The sequence below is a fragment of the Phacochoerus africanus genome, chromosome 2 (assembly GCF_016906955.1).
Source record: "Phacochoerus africanus isolate WHEZ1 chromosome 2, ROS_Pafr_v1, whole genome shotgun sequence".
Lineage (NCBI taxonomy): Eukaryota > Metazoa > Chordata > Mammalia > Artiodactyla > Suidae > Phacochoerus > Phacochoerus africanus.
The window spans coordinates 107,996,526-108,022,370 of record NC_062545.1 but is presented as its reverse complement, the minus strand read 5'-3'; positions in this window follow the sequence as shown (position 1 = coordinate 108,022,370).

Genomic DNA, 25,845 nt, shown 5'->3' with positions numbered 1-25,845 from the left:
GCTGAGCAAGGGCAGGGATCGAACCCGTAACCTCATGGTTCCTAGTCGGATTCGTTAACCACTGCGCCATGACGGGAACTCCCTAGTCTAGCATTTTTAATTGTCACCAGTGGCTGGCTAATCTGAATTACCTAGGGTGTCAGAGGAAGTAGAAGTTTTGAATAAAGGCAATTTTTAAAAATAGTCTGTGCCTTAGGTTGTTTAGTCCATAGTAAAAAATAGTTTTGAGTCTAAAGTCAAGTGCCTATGTGGTAGCTATATTTTAACCATTTGGTAGGTGGATAAATATGTATATTCATGAAAAATAAGGTTTTAAAATACTACAAGAAGGAGTTCTCTTGTGGCAATAGCAGATTAAGGATCCAGTGTTGCAATTGCAGCAGCTCAGGTCCTATTCCTGGCTCAGGAACTTCTACATGCCATGGACATGGCCAAAATAAGGTAAAATAAAATACTATAAGAAAATGCAGATATTCAAATGCGAAAGTACATATTACTTAGTGATAGCATGGATTTGAATGGGGAAACATTTAAATATACTTAAAACATACACACACACACACACAACAGCTTTATTGAGATATAATTCACAAACCATGTAATTTCACTTAAAGCATACACTTCCATGGTTTTTGATATATTCACAAAGATGTGCAGCCCTCATTATAGTCGATTTTAGAATATTTTCATCACTTCAAAATGAAACTCCATTCCCCTTAGCTGTCATCCTCCTATCCCTTCATTCCACCCACTCCTAAATAACTACTAATTTACTTTCTGTGTTTATAGATTTCTCTATTCTGGACATTTCACATAAATGGAAACACATGATATGTGGTCTTTGTAACTGGCTTCTTTCACTTAGCATCTTTTCAAGATGCATCCATATGTGTCGGTGCGTATTCTCTTTTTTTTAATGGCTGAATACCTCTCTATTACATGGATATACCACGTTCATTTATGCATTCATTACAGATGAACATTTGGGTTGTTTCTATCTTTGACGATTATAAATAATGCTGCCGTAAACATTTACATACAAGTTTTGTGTAAACATATATTTTCATTTCTCTTGGGTATGTACCATTGAGCAGAATTGCTGGTTCATATGGTAATCTATGCTAAACAGTTTGAGAAACTTCAGACACTTTTCCTAAGTGGCTACATCATTTTACATGCACAGCAGCAGTGTATGTGGGTTCTTAGTTCTCCATATCCTCACCAAAACTTATTATATGACTTTTTTTATAATGCTTTTTATTTTTTCTGTTATAGTTGGATTACATGACTTCTTGATTTTAGTTATCCTAGTAAATGAGGTGTGCAGTGGTATCTCATTGTGGTTTTGATTTATATTTCTCTGATGACTAATGATATCAAGCATCTTTTTATGTGCTTATTAGCCACTTCATTGACAAAATATCTTTATTTAAAAATTGGGAGAGTATCCATTATGGTGCAGTGGAAATGAATCTGACTGATATCACTGAGGATGCGGGTTCAGTCCCTGGCCTTGATCAATGGGTTAAGGATCTGGCATTGCTGTGAGCTGTGGTGTTGGTCACAGACACAGCTTGGATCCTGAGTTGCTGTGGCTGTGGTGTAGGCTGGCAGCTGTAGCTCTGATTTGACCCCTGGCCTGGGAAGTTCCAAGTGCCATGTGTGCAGCCCTAAAAAGCAAAAAAAAAAAAAAAAAATTGGATTTTTTTGTATTTTTGTTATTGAGTTGTAAATGCTATATATATATATTTTTTTTGCTGCACCCACAGCATGTGGAAATTCTGTGGCCAGGGATTGAACCCACACCACATCAGTGACAATGCCAGATCCTTAACCCACTGAGCCACCAGGAAACTCCATGTGTTCTTTACATGAGCTAGACTGAAGTCAGCAAAATGGCATTATAGGAACTTCTAGTGCTCTCTCCCAACATCTATTTGACAACTATCCACACTCAAAAGTACCTTCACAAGAGCCAGGGAATCCAGGTGAGGGATTACAGAGCCTGGGTGAGGCACAAACCTAGGAAAAGATGCGCTGAGGTGGACAGGAAAGAGATTCATGCTACCTTTCTCTGCTTTCCGCTAAGCCTGGGTAGCCCAGTGTGAAGAGAGACACTCTCCCTGCAGGAGGAGGAGAATGCGGCGAGCGCATGGACCCCACAGCCAGCCTGCCCCAGCACCAGGCCAACTCCCATGGTGCCAGGGAGCCCTGTGGGCTCCCATGAACCTAGGCTGTTAGTTCACCCTTGTACCTCCTGACTCCAGCAGCCCCAGGCAGCTCCTGTGGCCCACAGTTCCCAGTGGGCTCTAACACCCCTAGGCTCCCATCCATCTCAGTGCCCTCTGACTTGGGTGGTCCCAGGCACCCAATGGGCTCCCAGGACCCCAGGCTCCTGGCCAACCCTGGTGGTGACTGGCTCCTGTGAACCCATGCTCCCAGCCCAGCCCAGCCCAGCACCAGGCTAAGTGCCAGGAATATAGGCATTTGTTCCACCCCTGTGCTAGGCCAGCCCCCATGGCCCCAATCTCAAGGCAGCTCCCATGGACACAGCATGCTGGTCACCCCAGTGGCAAACCATAACTCAGATAGAATTTTCAGGCCTAGGCTCTAGGCTCTTCTTAGCTTTGAGTTGGTCTCTGTGACTTCAAGTGCTAGGCCTGCTGATCCAGGCACCAGACCTGTTTTCCCCAAGGATGCCAGCATCAAGCTCCACCCTTCACCCCCAGACCCCCGACCTGACCCACCCAAAATAGACAACACCCTATGGCCCATCCAGGATCTCTGCACCAGCTGACTGGTAAAGGGCTTTGCCCTGGAATTAAATAAATTGTATATTATGCTTATTTAAGAATACATTAAATATATACATTTAACCTCCCCATCCCCCAAACCCCAGAACTAATCAATAAAGCCGCTTTGATTTTTTGAGGTAGCGATTGGATATACCTTTTACAATTACTTCCCTGTTTACCAGAACCCAGCGAGCAGACTCGGTTGGAATTTTGCCTTTATTACCAGGACAGGGATGTATTGCCATCTTACAAGGTGCACCGTCGGGAGAGAGCCACAGTTCTGATTCCGCCTATGCTCACTGCAAAGCAGCAGTCTGCCAGCGTGTCAGAGCTGGCACAGCGGCTCCCCCATGCCCGGGAATCCGGTGCTGAGCAGGGATTAGAATGCCAGCATCTGATGCACGGGGTTGCTTCCTGCTCCCCCTTGGAGTCCTGACAAGAAATGACCTTGTTCAATCCTGCTGAGCTTCCTAGATTTACTGGGCTTATAGCAACACATGGGAAGGAGATTATGTTTATTTTTAAAACACACAAAAAAATGCAACCTTCCCAAGGCCTTTGCGGTGCTTGTGTGCAACAACACAAGTGCACACACACATGCAATGTATGTATAATCACTTCTAATTAACTTCAGCTCTTCCTGCAAAACTAAGTGTGAAGTCTTAAAGACTTGTCAGCTTCTCTGCCTGTGAAGTTTATCTACTTCTAATTGTGAATAACAATACATTCAAGGTTAGATATAAATGACTCAGATTTCACAGGAATCCAGTCTAAAAACCACATTTGAAGATGAATTCATTTCTGCAAAACATTTTTATAGTATGTTTCCAGATCAAAATGCAATTATTTATGCTTATCCAAAATGCCCTTTTTTCCCCTTGAGGATTTTTTTTTCAAAATCTAAAATATTAAATTTCATCAATTTTAAAGTAAGCCCAGATATAAAACATATAAAGCAGGAAAGATGCCTAAAACAAAGATGAGTATATCATTATAGAGGATGGGAAAATATATTCAGTTTACACTTTTACAACTATAAATATTCAAAGAGCAGATGTTAACTAAGGTTAGGAATGTCCCCCACCTTGTCAGCAGCTCTGAGTACTCTAAGCACTTCCAGACTTCACCACTAGATGTCAGGAACAGCCCGATGAAATATACTAAGCCATCCCTCCTACGTAGAGTGGGTTACAGAACCTTTTCAAGTTTTTCCTGATTCTGTAGTTAATTTGGATAGGAAGTAATTTCCTTCGGGGTTGTGTGTCCAAATATTCACTGTGGGTTAATTTTAAGTACGATATTAGAAACTATTAGAAAATGTGATCCGTTATCAAATCTGGGAAATGATCCTTTTAAAGCTCCAGGAATGTCTCCAGGGAAATCTTATGCCACGTGGAGCTGCACTGAAAACTGCCCTGTACTAAGGTTAGCTCCGGATCCTGCAGCCCTCCTCCTTGCCTTCTTCTTTTTTTTTTTTTTGGCTTTTCAGGGCTGCACCCGCGGCGTATGGAGGTTCCCAGGCTAGGGGTCAAATCAGAGCTGTAGCCGACGGCCTACGCCACAGCCACGCCAGAACTGAGCTCATCTGCGACCTACACCACAGCTCACGGCAACGAGACCAGGGGTCAAACTCGCAACCTCATGGTTCCTAGTCGGATTCATTTACGCTGTTCCACTGCGGGAACTACTCCTTGCCTTTTGAAATAGGAATGGGCATGTCACCTGTGCAGTCACCAAGAATTCATGCAATTATGCAAGGATTTTGCATAAAACTAGGCCAGTGAAAGAAACAGTAAAGGAGGAGGGCCTTGCTGATCAGCTGAGAAGTTTTGACTTGAGACTTTGAGATCAACCCATTGAAGTAATTGCAGAAGACTAGATGTGATGGGTTGAAGTTTAGAAAGAGAGAATTCGATTCAATATAAGGAAGAACTTCCTAAAAATATAGTAGCCCACCATCTAAACACAGCGCCTTAGAGAAACAGTGAGGTCCTCATCACTGGAAAGATTTAAGGATCGACAGAGACCCTTAGGGGCCCAGAGAGAATCTCTATTTGTGGTGGCACGTGGGATTAAGTGGCCTCCAAGAGTGTCAGAGCCACAGGTCCACACTCAGTGATGTCCACCATTCAACCAGCAAGAAAGCAGCAGGAAAAAAGTTGAGAATGTGTGCATAGGTAAAAGAAATAAATGTCCGAGTTACCTAATCAAGGAAAATTGGGGTTTGGAAGCCCCATAGGGGAATGGTGATGGTTGTGCCTGTTTGTGGGACTCTGCCTGGGAAATACTGGCAAGAGGAACCATTCAACTTTTGTGCTGCCAGCCTCTGATTCCCCTGTCTTCTCCATCCCTTGTCCTCTTTTAACCAAAAGTTGATCTTTTCTCATTTTAGGACCACACCTGAGGCGAATGGAAGTTCCCAGGCTAGGGGTCAAATCGCAGGCCTACACCACAGCCACAGCAACACAAGATCCGAGCCCCACCTGCAATCCAGCTTGCAGCAACGCCGTATCCTTAACCCATTGAGCGAGGCTAGGGATTGAACCTGCATCATCATGGGTACTAGCCAGGTTCTTGACCTGCTGAGCCACAATGGGAACTCTGCAAAAGCTGATCTTGACTCAGTCTTTAAAAAGTAAATCTTGGGGTAATTTAAGTGGCAATCCTCCCAATAGGTTGCATTTTATTAGGGAACAATGTCTGTGGGCTAAACTAGAAGAATAAAAGTTAGTCTGGGGTTGGAAGGCCTCAGCTGGCCTGAAGGGGAGGAAATAAGCCCTTGTTTGACCTTGTAACAGTTGCCTTTTCTGCCAAGAGGATAAGCCCCAGAGTATGGCTGGCCCTTGAAGTATATCACATGAACTCCGGAGATTGATAAAAAACAAAACAGAGTATTTCCACATATTCTTGGCCCTCGGAAGCAAAAAAGAACTACAGCTGAGATATAACTTAAGCCCACCCAAGACCTTGCAATATAGTGTATTACCCTGATGTAAATCAAGAGCATGACTTAACTGTCTATCCAAATGCACTCAGTAAAATCAGGTTTTATAACATCTTTCTAAATTCTGAGTTTGGTAAAGCATCGCATGGATTTGAAATTTCCTTCTTATGCCAAGAGTGAAAAAGATTTACTCATGCTGGCATTTTCTAAGTGTGCGAAAGAGTTAAATGTTGGAGTGTTTACCTGGATTCTTGATCAGGCGTTAAATGAAATCCTTTCTCCTTCATCCCTCAAGGACAAGGATCACTCATAGTCTCATAGATGCTCAGAGCTGGAATGATCCAAAAGGACCATTTAGTCCAATATCTTAATTCCACAGATGAGGAAACTGAGACCTGGGGTGACTTGTTCTGACTAGCAGCTCACTGTCCCCCCACCCACTATCTCCTCCCCAGAGGATGTCTGCTGGAGGGCAGAGAAACACCTGCCCTCCCCGAGGTACACACCTTCTCCTGTCTCTCCAGGGAATCATGTACAGGGATGCCTGGGTGGGAATGGAAGTGTGATCTTTTGTCAGCCTCTAACTCAGTGGTTTTACTCTTTTACCATAAAGGAATGAATATCTTTTTTTTTTTTTTGGCTTTTTAGGGCCACACCTGTGACATATGCAAGTTCCCAGGCTAGGGGGCTAGGGGTCGAACTGGAGCTGCAGCTGCCAGCCTACACCACAACCACAGCAACATGGGTTCTGAGCCGCGTCTGCAACCTACACCACAGCTCATGGCAATGCTGGATCCCTGACCCACTGAGAGAGGCCAGAGATTGAACCCGCATCCTCATGGATACTAGTCGGATTCATTTCTGCTGCCCCATAAGGGGAACTCCAGAATGAATATCTTAATGACTCCCATTGCGGGGCCTGTGCTTTGAAAAATTAGGTCTACAAAGCAAATCCCATTTGTTAAGTATTTATTTTCCTACTTAAAAAACCTTCAAGACAGGCATTGCTATCAACACAATCTTCTGTTCAGCTTAGAAAGCCAGGGTGACGCAAGCCCAGCTCACTGCAAAGAAACTCAGTCTTTAACCTGAGCAACCTTTCAACTGGTTTCTTTTAGGAGTATTGATATGTAGGAACCAGGAGAGGACTTCCCAAGCTCTGGAAGCTGAGGTTCAATGCTGCCCCCAAGGACACTCAATAGATTCCTTGGCCTTGGCTTCATAAATTGCGCTCTCTGAGTTAGCTGCGGTTCATCCTGGGACAGGTGTGAGGTGAGGGCCTGAGCCGAGCCCCATCCTCCTGCACCTGGATTGCAGCAGTGGCTCCTCATTGACTCCCTGCTCCCATCCTGCCCCACTCCCCTAGAGACTATGTTCAATGGAGCAGCTGGTAACGTCATTTAACACTCCACTGATCCAAACTCTGCAGTGGTTGTGCATTTCACCTGAGCAAAAGCAAAGTCCTGACAATAATTCACAAGTGCCACCCCCGCCTCCACAATCGGGCTTCTGCCCCTGTCCTTCCCCCCCAACCCCCGTCTCCCTGTTCCTGTCTTCAACTTGCTGGGCTGTGTCATACTGGCCAACCTGCTATTTCTCAATTATTTCCGGAGTGTTTCAACTCTAGCTTTGGAGTCTGCTTTGGCTGCTCCCTAGAACCCTCTTCTCCCAGCTCTCTCACCCCCTTGGTGTTAACTCAGATGCCAACTTCTCACTGCCCTCTTCCTGGCCACACCATCTAAAACAGCCACGCTCCTGCCCCCACTGCAAACTCACCAACACCAATGCCCCACTTTCTACCTCCTTCCTTGCTTTGTGTTTCTGCTTATCCATATCCAAAAACCCAAATACTTTACTTGTTTATTGTCTGACTCCCCCAACAGAATGTAAACTTCACGAGGTTAGGAATCCTGGTCTCTTTTGTTTACTATGGTGTTTAGTATCTGAAAGAATACTTGGCATAGGACTTACACTAAAAAAAAATATTTGTTGAGGGTAAAAAAAATGAATGAATGAATGAATGAATGAAAGCCGCCAACACCCCCCCGCCCACATTCTGTTCAACGTCAGGCTATGATATTTTTTATTTTTTATTTTATTTTATTTTTGTGTTTTTTTAGGGCCGCATCTGTGGCATATGAAAGCTCCCAGGCTAGGGGTCCAATTGGAGGAGCAGATGCTGGACTACACCACAGCTCAAGGCAACGCCGGATCCTTAACCCACTGAGCGAGGCCAGGGATTGAACCTGTGTCATCGTGGATACTATTCAGGTTCATTAACTGCTGTGTCATGACGGGAACTTTGACCTGAACAGGATATCCACAGCAGTGCCTGGGGAGGTAAAATATTCTCTGCCCTAAGCAAATTAAGTCCAATGAGGAGAAGGATTGGATCACAATATCATCATGACAATAGCAACCACTTACTTTCTGTCATGAGCTTCACACTCGGCGTTTTGAGTTATTAAAAGCTTACTACACTGTTCAGTAGGTAGCTATTATGATCTCTTTTGTATGCGTCAAAGTATTGAGACTTGGAGAAGTTCAGGAATTTGAGCAAGTTTACGCATTTGGAGCCCTTATGTGTCAAACTGGTCCACTGTCCACCCTTCAACTCTGCTTTCCATTCAGAGGAGCATGAACCAGGATTCTAGATACAAACCCCAGAATTTTTATAAGGTTAAAATGTGTTCTTTCTTTTTTTTTTTTTGGCTTTTTGCTATTTCTTGGGCCGCTCCCGTGGCATATGGAGGTTCCCAGGCTAGGGGTCTAATCGGAGCTGTAGCCACCAGCCTATGCCAGAGCCACAGCAACGCAGGATCTGAGCCACGTCTGCAACCTACACCACAGCTCACGGCAACGCCAGATCATTAACCCACTGAGCAAGGGCAGGGACTGAACCTGCAACCTCATGGTTCCTAGTCAGATTCGTTAACCACTGCGCCACGACGGGACTCCAAAATGTGTTCTTTCTTATAATCAGCACCGTACAATGTCATACCTAGTCAAATATTATCTTTCATTATTCTCCAGTATATTTGCATTTGCGTTAATTTTGTCTCTTAAATGGCTTTGAATTTCCAACTTGTTTCTAACATAGTTTGGGGCACACAGTGGGTCCTCAACTAACTGGTTAAATGTGTTCAGTTTCCTACTATGTGATAAACTTCAGGAAACTTAAGTTTTAGATTTTCTCAATCCCCTGCCCCCATCCCTCCAAAAGGAAATGAATATTAACTTAGATAAGTCGGTGAGGAAGAGGAAGAGAAGGTTCCATTTAAGAACTTTTATGAGGAGTTCCTGTAGTGGTGCAGTGGTTAATGAATCTGACTAGGAACCATGAGGTTTCGGGTTAGATCACTGGCCTTGCTCAGTGGGTTGAGGATCCGGTGTTGCCATGAACTGTGACGTAAGTTGGAGCCTACAGATCCAATTAGACCCCTAGTCTGGGAACCTCCATATGCTGCGGGTGTGGCCCTAGAAAAGACAAAAAAAAAAAAAGAACTTTTTTGAGAGTGAGTTGATGGTGATCTTGACTCTTATTTGTACATGTAAATAGACATAGGAAACAAACATGTTAATCCCAAATACATTGTGGTATATGTTTTTGCACACTTTTTAGTTTAGAAAAGGGAAGGTATTCATTTTCCCAAATATGAACAATGGGAGTTCCCACTGTGGCTCAGTGGAAACGAATCTGAGGACACAGGTTTGATCCCTGGCCTTGCTCAGTGGGTCAGGGATCCTGAGTTGCCATGAGCTGTGGTGTAGGTCGCAGACACAGCTCCAATTTGGCCCCTAGCCAGGGAACTTCCATATGCTGCAGATTAGGCCTTAAGGAGCAAAAATAAGTAAATAAATAAAAGATAAATAAAATCAAATAAAATAAAGTGCACTTGAGGAGTTCCCGTCGTGGCGCAGTGGTTAATGAATCCGACTAAGAACCATGCGGTTGTGGGTTCGATCCCAGCCCTTGCTCAGTGGGTTAATGATCCGGCGTTGCCGTGAGCTGTGGTGTAGGTTGCAGATGCGGCTCGGATCCCGCATTGCTGTGGCTCTGGCGTAGGCTAGTGGCTACAGCTCCGATTAGACCCCTAGCCTGGGAACCTCCATATGCCACTGGAGCGGCCCAAGAAATGGCAAAAAAAAATAAAGTGCACTTGAACTCTGGAAAAAGAAGCCAACTTTCAGAGAACTGACATGTTTTCTTTCCTTCTGCTGAACTGTATTGGGAAACCATCATAGACAATTATAGTTTAAATTACTGCTTGACCTAAGGCCTTTTAACTGACTCAGAAAATGCCCACAACTTGGCTTTGAGAAACCTGAAACCACAGAGGACATAGCTAGAATAAAAGAGGAAAACAAATGTAATGAAGATGTTTATAGTCAAATGAAAGTCTAGAGGTATATTTGTTTAGTTTCTTATTTGTTTATTTATTGGCCTTGCCTGAAGCAAGCAGAAGTTCCTGGGCCAGGGATCTAACCCATGCCATAGCAGTGACCTGAGCCACAGCAGTGACAATGCTGGATCCTGAACATTGCTAAGCGACCATCGCACTCCTAGATGTGTATTTAAACGGCAGTAATTGTCAAGCCTACCTTTCCAGTTCCTTAGGAAGTTTTTTGTTGCATGGAAAGGTGAAGGGAGGAAATATGTTCCCTCAAATCCAGAATACTTATGGTGTACTCTCCAACTCCATGGGAGACAAAAATTAACTTCAATGTATTTTATCCCAGAACAATTACTGTAGACATTGAAAAGGAATCTCACATTTCATCTTATTTTTTTTTTCACTGTACACAATGGAAATAACATGTTCTTTATTTTTCTACAGGTGGAAAGGTAAGAAGGAAGCCTGTATATTTTTTCTCCTTCTCTCTTTCTGATTATAACTTCCTTATAAAAAGGACATTGAGAGACATCACTGATAACCCATGTTGAAGACCAGTTGGATTGAGTAGCTGTTTTCTCTCCTTAAATCTTGTGCTATGTAAGTTGACTCACATGTTTTCTGTGGTCATAGGTTCTAATGTGTATATACTTATAAAAGTTCAGGTTTTTGATTGTCACTATTGCACCATCCCTCTAAACATCTGTGATGTCTTAAAGAACGATAAAATCACTAGCAAGCTAGGTGGAATAGAAGAAAAAAAATCGAGAGACGTTTCCTATTGACTCTAATTAAAGAATTTTTGCAAATCATTGCTCACACCTTGGGTTATACACTGTGCAATCTGCACTGGCTTTTAATTTTCTTTCAAGTGCAGTTCAAGGTGTGGATATTGATCTATAAACCCCTGATGGTTGATCCCTGGGTACCGAGCTACATCTCTTTGTGTACCATTGTGACAGCTGAGGTCAATTAGAGTGCTAGCTTACAATCCTCATATCTAAACACTCTGCAAAGCTGTCCTTGATAAAATGCCCCAGGCTCACGAGTCTCCTTTCCTGGACAGCCTGGTCAGAAAGAATTGCTGAGCAAGGCCATTTAGCCAACATCTCCATCTACTTACCCATCTTCTCTTGGGTTGCTCTACCTTCTCAGGTTGGGGTACTAACCCTTTCTTAAAAAGCTTAATTTATTTGACTCTGGGCATCATGACTAATTCTAGATGGGAATGTTTTTGGTGTCTATGGAGCACCCACAATGTCGATGTCAGTGCCACACACAGGCATGGCCACCAACCAGTAGTATCACCAGGGAGTTTGTTAAATATGAAGATTCTTTTTTTTTTTTTTTTTTGCTTTTTAGAGCCACACCTGTGGCAAATGGAGGTTCCCAGGCTAGGGGTCCCATTGGAGCTGCAGATGCTGACCTACCCCATAGCCGCAGCAATGCAGGATCCGAGCCTTGTCTGCGACCTATGCCAAAGCTCACGGGAATGCCAGATCCTTAACCCACTGAGCAAGGCCAGGGATCGAACCCACCTCATGGATACTAGTTGGGTTCATAACCTGCTGAGCCAAGACGGGAACTCCAAATATGCAAATTCTTGGGCCCCCATCCCGCACCTACAAAATCAGCAACTGTGGGATGGGGCGAGCACTTTGTATTTTAACAAACCCTTGAGGTGATGCTGATAGACGCTCAAGTTTAAGAACCACTGGTCCCTAAAGTCCCTATGATTTTAGGGACTGCTGGAACTCTCCCACACCTGCCTTGCTCCACACCATTCAAATCTCCCTCCACCTGTGACACATCTGAACTTTCATCCGACTAACATCTTTGCTACAGTTTAAGGCTCTGAGTCTTCTAAGACACAAATGCCTACGAGCACTTTAAGCTGTCATCAGGTGTTTATATCTTAGTATGAACAGTTTCATCCATTTCTAGTTTTACTAGAAAAATCAACTCAAGACTCTGACCTTCAGATGCGGAGGGATCACTCTAGCTTTGGAGAGGAAGATGGTGCCACCAGGAGGGAGTACAGAGTAAAAACTGCCTTTGAGTTATACTTTCACTCCAGGTGAGATTTCTGTCTTGTTTATGTGAGACAATTTGCAGGGCAATGTCAAGAGGCTAAAAACTCTTGGGTGAAGAGCAAAAATAGTGAACAATTTAACATATTAAAGAAAGAAGAGTTTTTGCTTACAGTTGAAAAAGATGAGCCTGTGTGTCCCCAAAATGTTCATAACAAGGAAAAGACAATAACATGGGAAATGGAGTGGGACAAATATAACTGGGAATTATTGCTTGTCCAGAATTTTCTTAAAGGATACTTTGAAGGCTTTATCTCCACTCCAGAAAGAAAAAAGAAAAAGTCTATAATCAAATTTCAACCAATATTGCCATGGCTTGCCTCTTTTCGGGAGACCCGGGGAATTTATGCTTTTCTTATCGGATCTCATGGTGGAGCTGAGCAATTGTCTTCGAAGGAGATGGCTTGCCTGGTGGGCTGAGCACGGAAATCAGAGACGGGGAACCTGGCTTTCTTAATCTCAACTCTGTCATCCATTCAGCCAAGCCTGGGGGGCATCTCTTAACTAGGCTGTGGCTGTTTCATCCCTGTAAACCAGGAATAAAAACATTCACCTGCCCCTTGGGGGACTCTGGGGGACTGACTGGCAGATGACAGGACTGCCCTTTATGTTTTCAATGAGCCACATAAAAGCTGTTTTGCTGGTTGGGGCACTCTTTTGTCTGGTTTCTTGCAGAGCAACCTTTAATGACGCTTTAGAAAATCAATTCCGTTTGTAAACTCTATCAAGTAATCACATGGAACTCGAAGCTTTAACTTCTGAAACTGAAGTTGCACAATAGGAAATTGCCAAATGTGGATATTATAGGAATTTGAACATGCTGAACGTGGCCTTGTGTTGGATAATAATGGTATTGAGGAATGTGCAGCTGTTTGTATGGGAGAGAGCAGCCCCAGCCCTTGGAGAACCAGGAATGGCAGGAACTGCCTCTAACTATTGTAATCTACAAGATTATCCCATTAATCATATTTGTCTCTGGGAGTACCTTCCTTCTCACTCGAAGTGTTGTTTTTCCCCTGATGCATCACATGTGAGAAAGCCTCTCATTGAAGGCATTACAGGGACACATTTCAAAATGTTTTTAAATACAAGATGAGTTTTAGCTGCCAATAAAAGACAAGTTAATGGCACCCATTGAAACCCTGTGTGATGACTTTTTTTGTTTTTTCTTTCTTAGTTTTTTTTTGTCTTTTGTCTTTTATCTTTTGAGGGCTGCACCTGTGGCATATGGAGGTTCCCAGGCTAGGGGTCCAATCAGAGCTACAGCTGCCGGCCTACACCACAGCCACAGCAACGCCAGATTCAAGCTGTGTCTGTGACCTACGCCATAGCTCACAGCAACACCAGATCCTTAACCCACTGAGCAAAGCCAAGGATCCAACCCGCAACCTCATGGTTCCTAGTCGTATTTGTTTCTGCTACGCCACAATGGGAACTCCTTTTTCTTTTTTTTAACCTATAATATATTATCATTGCTAAGATCTGGAACACTTTGGTCTTTTCCTTAGGTAGTTCTGCCGCCTGCATTCTTTTTGTTTTGTTTTGTTTTGTTTTTGGCAGCACCTGTAGTATGTAAAAGTTCCTGGGCTGGGGATCAAACTTGTGCCACAGCAGCCACCAGACTGGCTGCAATTACAATGCTGGATCCTTACCCTGTTGCACCACAATTGAACTCCTGCTGCCTACCTTCTTTTTTTTTTTTTTTTTCTTTTTACATCTGCACTTGTGGCGTATGGAATTTTCCAGGCTAGGGGTTGAATTGGAGCTGCAGCTAAGGCCTATGTCACAGCCACAGCAACACCCAATCTGTGAGCTATGCTGCAGCTTTTGGCAATGCTGCATCCTTAACCCACTGAGTGAGGTCAGGGATCGAACTAGGATCCTTGTGGATACTATGTCAGGTTCTTAACCCACTGAGCCACAATGGGAACTCTTGCCTGCATTCTTAACCAAACAAAATGGTTGTGTGTGCCAGGACTGTGGGCCAGGGGAGGGGAGTGAGCGGTGTCTTCCCTTTTTTCCACCCAGAATTCAACAAGACCTGGGAGATGCAGATTAGTCTGGGGACAAAAATTAAAAGCACATTTTGAAAATGAGATTCAGATGCACAAGCATGGGATGATAGATTTTTATTAATGACATAACATCGGAGACATTAGCCCAGTTGTAGCAGTGTTTCAAGGCCCAGGCAGCTTCCTCTTCAGCAGCTGGTGTGACTTTTCATGCTGCTTCTGCAGCTTTCCCTACCAAGAAGCTATACAAATTTTAGGGTATGTGTGCTTCATCTCAATAGCTGTATAAGAATATGGTCCTAGTCTGATCCAAGGAATCAAAAATATGCTGTATGCGTTGGCATGTGTCTCTGTAATGAATCTAAGAGCTGAATATTTTCTCCCCCCCCACACACACACCATTCATACAATAGATTTTAATATAGATCAGGGCTAAAGACCAAATCCCGACAGGAATGGAAACAAAATAATAAATTGATTTGTTGACCTACACTTAAACTTTAAGCAAAGTAGATAATTATTTGTTTATCTAACAAGTTCTGCATTGATTACAGGTCAAAAATGACCTCTAATGTATAAAAACACATTAGCAATTAGGAAGAATATTTGACTTCATGGGTCATATACAATGGGGCAGCCTAGCTCAGCTGGTATTTTCAAATATGAACTATATCAGGATAAAGTATAGAAAGGAATATACTTGTTTTTGAATCAGAACTATAAAAACAGAAGTAGAGGGTTCCTTCATGAGTTTGTTGACTTTCTTGTTGTCAGCATTACCTAACAGTAAAGCCTCAGCCAAAATGTCTATATACTAACTCTACTACTATTTGTGGCATATGTTTAATGGATTTATTTATTCAACAAAGATTTACTGAGTGTCAGTGGGGTGTCAGGGATGAGTGGTACTGCTCTCATGGAGAATCAAACAAATGTTAAATGTCCTCTTTCTTTACCATTCCCTCCTATTTTCTCCATCTCTATCCCTCAAACTCTTACGGATGTGAAAAAATACTCTTAATAATTGAATAAGTGTATAATTATTCAATTATATATACTCGAATAAGTGGATCCAAAATATGCCTTCTTTTGTTTTTAGAAACCATGGTCCTCTACAGTTTCTTCTTTAAAATGGATCACAAACTGTCCATCTATTAAGAATGGATAGGAGTTCCCGTCGTGGCGCAGTGGTTAACGAATCCAACTAGGAACCATGAGGTTGCAGGTTCGGTCCCTGCCCTTGCTCAGTGGGTTAACGATCCGGCGTTGCCGTGAGCTGTGGTGTAGGTTGCAGATGCGGCTTGGATCCCACGTTGCTGTGGCTCTGGCATTCAACCCCTAGCCTGGGAACCTCCATATGCCTCGGGAGCGGCCCAAGAAATAGCAACAACAACAACAACAACAACAGAAAAAAAAAAAAAAAAAGAATGGATAGACAATAAGGTCCTGCTGTACAGCACAGGGAACTCTGTCCAATCACTTGTGATGGAACACGATGAAAGATAATATGAGAAAGAGTATGTACAGATGTAGTCACTTTGCTATGCAGCAGAAATTGATACAACAATGTAAATATAATGAAAATTTAAAAATAAATAAAGTTAAGGAAAAAAAATAAGGATCACAAAGCAAGTGCCCTCTAGTTCTGCCGACAGTTGTATGTTCTGCCTGGACCAAACCAAGATCTGGGTTCCAGGCCAGATTGCCACTCACCCACTATGTGATCTTTGCCACTTCAGGCTCTCAAATCCCCCGCCTTTTCAGTCTGCAGGAGAGCAAGTGCCTTGTAAACTGTAAAGCGCTGTAAGGAGTTGCGAGGAGTCCGACCCAAAGCCCGAGGCAAGGGGGAGAAGCAGCCAGGGTCTGGGTGCTGCCCACGAGGTGTGCGGCCCACGAGGTGTGCGGCCCACTCATCCCTGTCCACTTGCTGAGCCGCAGTTGAAAACTGAACAGTGACAGAGTTCCTGTCGTGACTCAACAGTAACAAACCTGACTGGTATTCATGACAATGCAGGTTTGATTCCTGGCTCTGCTCAGTGGGCTAAGGATCCAGCATTGCCGTGAGCTGTAGTGTGGTTCGAAGATGTGGCTTGAATCCCGGGTTGATGTGGCCGTGGTGTAGGCTGGTGGCTGTAGCTCTGATTCAGCCCTTAGCCTGGGAACCTCCATATGCCATGGGTGTTGCCCTTAAAAAAAAATAGAGCAGTGACATCTGCCCCTGGGGGAGATGTGGGACTGTCTGGTGAGGGGCCACACAGGGCCCGATTGGCTGCAAGAGGCTCAGGTAACCACATGGTTGCCGTAAGGAGAACTGAGCCTTATAAGCCTGTGTCCAAATGAAGTCACCTTGGCTTCCATCAAGCTGCTCTGTTTCTCCAAGGCACGAGCCGCCTACCTTCATGGGGTATCCAGAAGGGCTGGGCTCAGTCTCCAGTCTCAGCTGTGAGATTCAGCGGCTTTGCTTTCAGGAGGGGATGGAAAAGGATGCTAGAGCCAAGAAGGGACAGGGTATGGTGTCCCCTGGGCCCTCCTTCCCCCAGTAAAATTCCCTTTCGGTGGCACCGTCCCCTGCCCCCTCTTTTCTGTCCAAATATCATGAAAGGGCCGGGCTACACAAAAACCAGAAAGAGATGGGCAGAAATGGATGGGCTGGCTAATTCTAGTCACTCTGTTCAATCTCAGCTTAGCAATCACCTCATTCTGGGAGCCTTTCCTGCGTGCCTAGGTCTCCCCCCCAGACCACGGTGGCATTTAGGACATGTCACTGTAATGGCCTGCTTATGCATTTCATCTCTACCCCAAACTAGACTGAAGCTCCAGGAGGGGAAGGTCTGGGCCTGTCTTACTGATCCCAGGATCCTGCCCTTAACATGGATGAGCAACCTCAGGCATTCAGGAGTCCAAGGTGGCTAAACAGCAGTAGACACACGTCAGGGAAAGCCTCCTCTTTCCTTCTAGGTTTCCCTTCCTTGGAATAGGATCCTCTTCCAGGGGCACCAAGGTGCTTAGAAATGATTCCCTTTTTCTGACATGGTTTCAGCAGAGCTGTTCAGTAGCTGCAGTGGCAGCAGCATGAGGGGGGCTGTGTAACAGTAGAAAGCAGAGGGCATGAATGTATAAGCATTTACAAGAGAGGCAATTTGTCCCAGTTGGGATTGAGAGTTTTGTACAAGTTCCTCTGATAGCACAGGGATTCAGATGTCCTCCTAGGCTGCTGGTCCAGTGACCACCCCCCAAGGTGAGGCCCAGGCATGTGCACTAGGAGAAATGGTGTGGCCATGGCTCATCTTTGCTGCAAGGTACAGGGTCTCAAATTTGACCCATAAGTATATAGTTTTATGTGGAGAATCCTGCCATTTCTTATTCACTTTCACTGCCAAGTACAATCCAGCTATGGTTGTATCCTTATTGAATAATTAGTTAACATCCAAGTTAAGCATTGTAGCTGATTTTTTTTTTTTTTGTCTTTTTGCTATTTCTTTGGGCCGCTCCAGTGGCATATGGAGGTTCCCAGGCTAGGGGTCGAATCGGAGCTGTAGCCACTGGCCTATGCCAGAGCCACAGCAACGCGGGATCCGAGCTGTGTCTGCAACCTACACCACAGCTCAAGGCAACGCCGGATCGTTAACCCACTGAGCAAGGGCAGGGACCGAACCCGCAACCTCATGGTTCCTAGTTGGATTTGTTAACCACTGCGCCACGACGGGAACTCCTGTAGCTGATTACTGTTTGAAGCAGAAATGCTCAGTTAAAAAAAAAAGAAAAAGTTCCTGTTATGGCTCAGTGGTAACGAACCCGACTAGTATCCATGACGACGTGGGTTTGATCCCTGGCCTTGCTCAGTGGGTTAAGTGCATTGCTGTGGCTGTGGTGTAGGCCAGCAGCTGCAGCTCCAATTTGACCCCTAGCCTGGGAACTTCCATATGCCGCGGGTGTAGCCCTTAAAAAAAAAAAAGAAATTCTCAGTATTGAGCAGCCGCCAATAACCGCAGTTACTATGGACTGAATATTTTCTATAAGCCTTCTTCTAAGTGCTCTACATTCATCAACTGAAAAAATCCTCATCTCTACTGCATGAATTAGGCAATTGTGGTCTTTACCCCATTGCTGAGGAAATTGAGGCACTTTGCGTGAGGTCCCACAGTTTTAGTGGCAGAGCTGGGATTTGGACATGGGAGCCTGTGCTTGAGCCACTTCTCACAGGAGGATCCTGTAGATCCCATGGTTACTCCTGGGATCTCGAGGAAGATGGAGAGGAGTCGGCCCTCTTCCTATTATTAGGCCAGTAGGCAGGGGGTCACTGCCAAGGCCAGTGTGCTGTCACTCTGGTCCCCTCTTCTTTCATTTCACTGATGACACTAGATTTAATTTCCAGGTTACCTTTGCGCATTTGGTCAGCTTCTCCCTTTCTACAGTTTGCATTGTCGGGACCACTATTTCCCCAAGGTGTGTCATAAATGGTGGCTTATTAGAAAATCCAAATTCCAGCTTTCTAATATTCTAATTGGTTGTTTGATTTCTTTTTAAATGGCAGGGATGCTATTTCTCTATTATTATTATTTTTAATGGCTGCACCCACAGTATATGGACATTCCCAGGCCAGGGATTGAATCTGAGCTGCAATTGCAACCTATGCTAGTTGTGGCAATGCCAGATCCTTTAACGCACTGAGCTGGGCCAGGTGGGGATCGAGAACCAGCATCTCCAAAGTGACCCGAACCTCTGTAGTAAGATTCTTAACCCACCGTGCCAGAGCGGGAACTCTGTAGTGGTGATATTATAAGAGAAACAAGGCCAGTTTTTCTTCCTTCCTACCAAAAATCTTTCCAAAGACCTCCTGTTTTTCCATCTAAGTGATTTTTTTAAGAAACCTGCATGATTTGAAACTTCAGTCATCTACTGTATGGTTTGTATGGCTTTACTTATAGTTTTGAGGTTTTGTTCTTGCTTTTTTTTTAAAAAAAGGAAATCACTGTCTTCTTGGGTTAGGCAATAATGCTAGTTCAGCAATGTATGATAAAATGAAAACCGCATCGCTAAAGTGTTAAGATTTCATTGCAGATTTATTTCAAGAGGAAGATGCCTGATAGTCAGGACATGTGACTGAATTCAAGGCCTGGTTCTGCTGCCATCCTGGGCAAGTCACTTTGTTTTTCTGGTCCCCAGTGTCCTCATCTATCTGATGAGAAAAGTGAAAGAAAAGTGAAAGAGTTGGACTATTTGAAAAATAGTCTCTAAAAAGCTTCAATGAAGTTGAAGGGCAGTGTGGAAAACAGTCTCAAGCTCTTCTGTTGACATTTCTAGTTTTCTCTCTTTCGCTGACCTCTAAATTTTACTCCTCTTCTTTTTCCCCCCTGACCTATGCATCTGACTTTGACATCTCAGTGTCATCCCCAGGAAAATTCCCCTGGTTCTCATTGATTCTCTGCTTTAGTAATAGGTTCTTCCTGGCCACATGGAGTCTGTTCTTTATGTCTTCAGATTGCAGAGAATATTCTGGAAACATTAACTATCAAAATATTTAACAATCATAAGAGCACCTTCATATACTTTTCTGAGTGTTTTCACATATGTTTTAGAGTCTATGCCACCAACTAACACAGACCTTTGTTCTTAGTGCAGAGTAAATAATCAGTAAAAATCAACTATGTACAATGAACCCTCTGATTTTACAGATAAAGAAGCTACAGCAGAAAAGCAAGGTAACTTACCTGAAGCTCCAGTGGTGTTGGAATAGGACTGCTCCCAAGTCAGTACTCATTCCATTCCCCAGATCACCCTTGGGGTTCCAGCTGCCGGGATCCATTTTATTTGCTCATTTTCTCCTTTTGGTGTAGAGTTTCCTGCCCAAACTTGTATCCACACAAGACCCCATGGTTTCTGGGCTCCTCTGCTCTGCTTTAGCTGGTGAGGTATTTCTCTGAACAGATGACTATGGAAGCTGCCAGGCAATGGTCTTGTATTGTTGACAACGATATGCTTGCTCAGTAAATAATGATGAAATGGAATGAATGAATGATTAATAATGCAAAGATGTCACATTTGGTCTACTTACCAGGCAGGAGCACATTTGAAGAATTACTCACTTAAATCAGTTCATGCAGATGCACTTCTTTTTTTTTAATTTTCAATTTTTAAAATTGAAGTATAGCTAATTTACAATGTTAGTTTCAGATGTACAGCAAAGTGATTCAGTAAAATATCTATATATATGTAACTGATTGATATACATCAATATATATCTTTTATAGGTATATAACTGATATATATATCAATATGTATTTTATGTATATAAAACTGATTGATTCAGAGGCTGTGTTGACTATATAACCTTAGAGATGATATATTCCTGTATATGATAATATTTATCAATTATGTATATTATCCTATAAATTAATATTTTTGTTTTTTGTTTTCTAAATTTTTATTGGAATATAGCTGATTTACAATGTTGCGTTAGGTGTATAGTAAAATGATTCACTTTTATACATGTATATTTTTTTTAGATTCTTTTCCCTTATATAACCTTATAGGTTATTATGAAATATTGAGTATAGTTCCCTATGCTATCCAGTAGGTCCTTGTTGGTTATCTGTTTTAGATTCTGTAGTGCGTATATGTTAATTCCAAACTCCTCATTTATCCTTCCATCCCCTTTTCCCTTTGGTAATCACAAGTTTGTATTCTGTGCCTGTGAGTCTATTTCTGTTTTGTAAATAAGTTCATTTGTATTGTTTTTTAGATTTCACATATAAATAATATCATATAATATTTGTCTTTCTCTGTCCAGTCAGATGCACTTCTTCTTTTTTTGTGTGTGTGTGTTTTTAGGGCCACACCTGTGGCATATGGAAATTCCCAGGCTAGGGGTTAAACTGGAGCTATAGCTGCCAGCCTACACCACAGCCGGAGCAATGCCAGATCGAAGCCAAGTCTTCGACCTACACCACAGCTTACCACAAGGGCAGATCCTTAACCCATTGAGTGAGACCAGGGATTGAACCTGTGTCCTCATGGACACTCGTCAGATTCGTTTCTGCTGAGCCACGATGGGAACTCCTAGAGGCCCTTCTGATTCACAACCATTCTTCACTGAAGGTGTGTTTTCAAATACCTACCATTTGGGGAACTGATTTATAGGCTGCCTTTAAGAAGTGGCATTAGGAATTCCCGTTATGGCTCAGCAGTAATGACTCCAACTAGTATCCACAGGACGTGGGTTTGATCCCTGGTCCCACTTAGTGGGTTAAGGATCTGGCGTTGCTGTGAGCTATGGTGTAGGTTGCAGATGCAGCTCGGATTGCAGTGGCTGTGGCATAAGCTGACAGCTGCAGCTCCAATTTGACCCCTAGCCTGGGAACATCCATATGCTGAGGGTGCAGCCCTAAAAAGCAAAAAAAAAAAAAAAAGAGGTGGCATTAAACTAACACCCCATTTAGAAAACTCTGTTCCCAGAGGAGGCCAGAGATGGGTCCTGATGTCTCACTGACCACTTTGCAATATAGGGTCTGGACTGAGAGTGTCAAGCACAGCTTGGTACCTAAATTCTCCAAACTGCAAATCCTTATAGATTTAGAAGTTCCAACTTCTTTTTTCTCCCTCTTAAATATTTTCTCACAACTGCTAGTAAGAAGCAACATTGATTGATGTGGTTTTTCATTTTCTTTTCCTCTCCCTGTCACGCTGAGAAGGAGTCTGCTGGTTAAAGGAGAGGCTGCAGGTGGGAAAGGGTCGGAGGCAAAGAGATGCCCCCAGCTGGGTTCTCAGCCTTGGCGTGACCCCAGAATCAAGGCATTCCTTCTGACTCCTGGCTGCCCCTTACTGCGGCCCCCTTTACCGCTTTCTATATTCTAGTCACCGCCCTGGGCAAGTACAGACCTCTAGTGCCTTTCAAGTGGATCCAGAAGCTATTTTTGAACATTTTCTATGTTTAGGCAATTCACCCAAGCATGGAGTACGAAATACAAGAAGGTGTGAATTTTGCTTACACAGAGCACTCTGGGGTGCTTATCACCTATATTTAATATCATTTATATTTAATCAATGGGGAAAACGCACATGTAGTATATGAATACTTGTTTTAATGAGTCCTTGCTTTTGCTTGTGTGCTCTCTCTCTCTCTCACACACACACCAATTGGCATGTGAGCCACCTAGGCAAGCATGCCGGCCACTTCGCCAACGTCCTCTTCTGGGGAAACTCAATTACACCTGCATACATTTCATGCAGGCGAGCTGTGGCTGAAGGAGTTGGGCTGCCTTCCTCTGTGCTCTGCCATTGCCCGTGCTTCCTGTGACAGGACCATTCGAGACACACATGAGGAAAGAAGCATATGGCTGTCGACAAACAACCCTGCATCTTCTAATTTATCCCAAGTTCACAGATGGGTAACCTGAACTTCAGGGATTGCTCAAGGTCGTGGAGTTAACTGTGTTAGAGGCAGAAAGGGCCCCATGCTTCTGACTTCCAATTCCTGGCTGGCTCCTTCCTTGTCTGAAAATAAAACACATTAGTGACATATCTTGATGCTTTCCTTTCTGTCTTGATTGATGCCCCTATCATTTTCCTATCACAGTGGGACATAAACAAAATATACCTACACCAGTCAGTCACTTCTAATACATATTAACATCTCATAACTTCTTGAATTTGCTCTTGTTCCTATGGTAGCTGTTGTTCTTATATATACAACCCTCTGCCTCACCTAGTGTCTGTGTTACCAAAGGATAATGGGCAATTGGGTATTTTTAAGCTGGCTCTCTTCTCTCTGAGTTACATTTTCTGATATTATTCTTATTTTTGATTAGACTTCGATAATGTCTTCTTACTCTAGTCAAACTGATCATCTTTGTTGTTAATTTTCTTAGCCATGTGCCTCCTCTGAGCCTCTCTGTCAAGTAATTAAGAGTTAGTAAATGCTCATTAAGTCATATGCTTTATAGTGGAGGGTACAGTGGCCATGAGGATGGGATTTGGAGGCAGAGAAGACCTGTATAGGAGAGAGGATTTGTTTTTTTTCCTTTTATGGCCACAACCATGGCATATGGAAGTTCCCAGGCTAGGGACTGAACCTGAGCCAGAGCTGAGACCTATGTCACAGCGGCAGCAATGCTGGATCTTCAACCCACTGTGCTGGGCTGGGATTGAACCAACACCTCCAGAGACAAGCCAGACCATTAACCCACTGTGCTATAGCAGGAACTCCAGAGAAGACCTGCATCTGAATCTTGGCTTTTCTCAGACTATTTGGGTCACTTCATGCAAATTAAAGAATTCCTCTGTAAGATTAGAATAATAATTCTTTGAGGTTATTGAAGTGTAACATGAGAGAATGTACAAACACTTAGTACAGTTCCTGACACCCTTTATAAGTTTTATTATTAATATAAGCTTTAGATATCATTACTGAACTGTAGTAGGTATGGTGCTAAGCTCTTGAAGACAAAAAGAAAAACATACCCTTCCACTAAGTCACACAGGGTGACAGACGTGTAGGCAAACAGTTATAAGACAGTGTATAAACCTGCCATAATAAAAGGCTCCTGGTGGTAGCAGGACATGGGGATTCAAACAGTGGAGTCATATTTAATTTTTTTCTCTTTTGGCCACACCAGTGGCATATGGAAGTTCATGGTCCAGGGATCGAATCCGAGCTGCAGCTTCGACCTATCCCACAGCTGCAGCAATGCCAGATCCTTAGCCCACTTATCTGGGCTGTGGATCAAACCGGCAACACCACAGAGACAAGCTGGATCATAAACCCACTGCACCACAGCGGGAACTCCCTATTTAATTTTTATAAGTCAAACCATACACAGTCTGCTTTCTTTCTCTTGAATAAACTGGACAACTATATTTTCATATGTATGCTTTATATTATTTATTTTATTTTATTTTTTTAGGGCCGCACCCATGGCATATGGAGGTTCCCAGGCTAGGGGTCCAATCAGAGCTACAGCTGCCGGCCTACACCACAGCCACAGCGAGCTTTATGTGATTATATATATTACAAAGTTATATCCTTGTATTAAGACATGGGTTTTATTCACAAAACTGCATCTACTAAACTTCATGGGAGATTTGGGAGATTTTGAAGTAGGATTTGAATTACTTGTGATCTTAGCCTATGAATCCAGCCTTACCCTACTCTCAGATACTATTCACCTATAATGAGGTTTACTTCGGGGAACCGAGAAAGGTTTGCTGGATTGGTTCATTAATCTAGAACATTCATTTAGCCAACAGGGACTGAGGCGGTGCCACAGATACACCTTGTGCTGGGAGGGAAGGTGTAAAGCAGCTCAACCCAAGAGGCCAGACCTTTTCCTCAAAGGGCTTCTATGTAAATGCGGGAGGTAGGCAGGCAAGCTGTGCTCAGTATATCACCAGAGTTTTGGAGCAAGGGCAGAGGAGGTGACTGATTCTGCTGGGGCAGTGGCAGCCACAGAGGGTCAGGGAGGTGGCACCTTGCAGGGCGAGTGAGTAATCACTGCCAATTAGAGTCAGAAAATCTCTTTCTTCTTCAGAGAGAAGCTTTGCGGGTAACAGCCTACAGGCACAGGCATGATGTGATTAAGGCAGGCAAATACATTATCCCTACCCCTTCCCTCTTGAGGGACTTGAAAAGAAGGAGCTGTTCTCAGAGGCAGGTTTTTGTTTTGTTTTGTTTTGCTTTTTAGGATTGCACCCACAGCATATGGAGGTTCCCAGGATAGGGGTTGAATTGGAGCTACAGTTGCCAGCCTACACCACAGCCACAGCAACACCAGATCTGAGCTGCATCTATGACCTACACTGCAGCTCATGGCAATACCAGATCCCCGACCCACCGAGTGAGGCCAGGGAGCGAACCCATGTCTTCATGGATATTAGCTGGGTTAGTTACCTCTGAGCTACGCCGGGGACTCCACGAGGCAGGGTTTTATCCCAGACAACATTAGCAGGCTTCAGTGCAGTGGGCAAGATTCATCCTTATAAACAGAAAGAAAATTAACAGGAAATTAATGAGAGAAATGGTATGAAGCATGCTTTAGGAACATCCTTTTCTGCTTATTTAATATTGAAAAATACAAATGTGTTCAATTATATTAGTAACTGCACAACATCCATAAATTTATTAGAAATAAAGGGAAGAAGTCCCGGGGAGTTCCCTTGTGGCATAGTGGGTTAAGGACCTGGTGTTGTCATTGCAGTGGATTGGGTTGCTGCTGTGGTGTGGGTTTGACCCCTGGCCCAGGAATTTCCACATGCCGTGGGTATGGTCAGACCTCCAAAAAACCAAAAACCCTAAAACCCTATAATCTAACCTTCCTAGAAATAATTACTGTTGGTATTCTTTTTTTTTTTTTGCTTTTTAGGGCTGCACTCGTGGCATATGGAGGCTCTGAGGCTACAGGGCCTAATCAGAGCTATAGCTGCTGGCCTATGTCACAGCCACAGCAATGCCAGATCCGAGCTGCTTTTGCAACCTACACCACAGCTAACGGCAATGCCAAATACTTAATGCACTGAACAAGGCCAGGGATTTAACTTGCAACCTCATGGTTCCTAGTGGGATTTGTTTCCACTGTACCACAATGGGAACTCCTACTGTTGGTATTCTAATGACCA